At 43.9% G+C, this 2,210-nt stretch overlaps 1 pseudogene; it reads right to left on the bottom strand.

The window, feature by feature from the left end:
• Positions 1-1,654: 1,654 nt before the first annotated feature.
• On the bottom strand, positions 1,655-1,920 carry LOC146866478 (ATP synthase F(0) complex subunit f, mitochondrial pseudogene; annotated as a pseudogene).
• Between the last annotated feature and the right edge of the window lie 290 nt (positions 1,921-2,210).

Raw genomic sequence — 2,210 nt, 5'->3', positions numbered from 1 at the left:
GTGTCGTCATTTCTGTTCTGTGTGTTTTTTTAATACATTTTCATTTGTTGCTTCGAAGGTGAATGTGTGAAACTCATTTTTGTGATGACACATGCATATCACCAGATGTGATTGTGCGACATCAGGCCGATTATTTGGTACATGATTCCGTGTAGTTGATGTGGCATGTCTTTGGCCGGGGGCGGGGTGCCGGGGAGGGAGGGGGGCCTGGGGGTGGTGGCGGTGGGTGTTGTGGCCCTCTTGGCTGTCCGGCACGCATGTTCAGTGGCTCCATGGCATCTGTTGTTCTTCAGGTGTGGCTCTGGGCTAGGCTTCCTTTTGTGGTGCCGGCTGCCGTCCGACTTTGCACCAGGTCAGAGCAGGTGTTAATTTTCTGCTGCTAACGTGCCTTATCGCATGTTTCGAGGTCTTTTCGCCGATCTGGCTGGTCGTGTAGAATGTTGTGGAGTGGTGTTGTCACGGCATTTTGCACGGGAACACCTACTCTGCATCTCATTAGTGATAGTTGCCAGGGTCATCTGTGGCGATGTTTTTTGCGGCTGCTATCGTGGGTAAACTGGTGCTATGGGCTGTTAGCACCAGCTTGTGAATGGGGTGATAAGTTTATCGCGAGTTTGGCTGCACTAAAGTGACGTTAACTTGGCGATAGCTCCTTGAGAATATGGCCCTCAATGTCCCCAATGGGCTGCAGGTGAGGGAGCTGCTTTTGGGGCAGGTTGGGCTGCTGTATTCCAGCCATAACCCAGTGACCCCTTCTATCCGTGTCTTCCAGCAGATTGGGGCTGACATTTTTTTCAATACAAGGAGAGGGGGAATTAGACTTTTTTGTAAGGTACACCACACATGCCCCTACAGCTATGAAAACAAGGAGTGTGCAGTTAGGAGCACTCCCCTTCGCCTACCACATCACTAGCCAAGATACCCACACAGGAACTACTCACTCCTTGCTCTAATAGCTTACATTTTTTGTCATGTCTGATTCTGGTTTTTAGTCCAGCTCTGAGATTGGTTAGTAGTATTTGAAGAGCACAAGAGTATAACATGAATAGCGTCAACTGGTGAGTTCATGTGCTTTGGAAATATCAGGGAGAGAAAAGTAGAGTTAATAGACATTTAGGAATTGAATATTGCTGAGGGGTAATATATTTATCTGTGCTCTATTAAAAAAAGTACCAGAGATTCATGTATGAGTTTCAATTAATGCATTCTGTTCACACTACTGGACAGGAGAAAATAACTTTCCCATTTGCCTTACAGCCTTGGAATACATCATGCTAAGTATAAACTGGATTTGTAGATAATGTCTTTGGAGCAGGGAACCAGAGCTCAAGACCTACCTTAAAGTATTTTTATTTTACAAAATGTAGCCAAGATACTCTCTTGCTGTTGCATGCAGTGACACAGTGCAATGACTTGAAGTAATCTACTTATCTTTCCTTTATCAAAAAAGTAAACCAGATCCATACCAATACTGGAAACTAGCAATATCTCTCTCTGTTTAATTTTCTATATTTGGTGTATTGATCAGTGTTTGTTTACAAACACGGAGAGAATGTATTAATCGGTCAACAGTTCTCCCATTTCAAGAATGTAGATAAATGACTCAAATTAAATAATCATATTCTGTTCACTCATGTTCCAGCACGAAAGTACATCACTGGTATTTGCTCCAACGATCATGCTTAATATGGTCATATTCCGATACATAGCTTATCACAAAGCAACCAGACAGTGCCATACCAACTTCAATTCCCTGTTTCTTCACTTTGATTTACTTACTGAAGTACAAGACATGACCTCTTCGGAATGCTCCCATGATTCACTTTGGCATAAAATCCTGAGTTGCCAGCCAGGAAGGCAATTGTCCAACTGAATACTCATCAGCTTTCTCTCTGGAAGTGGCACTTGTTTAGCTGCCATCTTGGAATCTGAGAGTTTATCATTCAAGGAGTCCTCCTGGTCATGCAACCGTTTGTTTCCACTTGATTTAAATCTGGTGGTGCTTTCATGTGTACAGCAGTTGTAGAAGATTTCCGCTGAGGAGCTGCCTAGTGCACTGGAGTCACACGGTGATCTGCAGTCTTATGACCCCCAGACCTGATGGAACTGTCCTCTATGGATTAAGGGTAGAGGTTTTGATCCTTTTGGAGATATCTACTAGGTAGTATTGTGGGGAGCCAAGGTCTGATTTACTCCAGGTAATGTCTAAA

This window comes from Triturus cristatus, chromosome 2_1, assembly GCF_964204655.1.
Source record: "Triturus cristatus chromosome 2_1, aTriCri1.1, whole genome shotgun sequence".
Lineage (NCBI taxonomy): Eukaryota > Metazoa > Chordata > Amphibia > Caudata > Salamandridae > Triturus > Triturus cristatus.
This window is presented reverse-complemented; position numbering and strand designations above follow the sequence as displayed.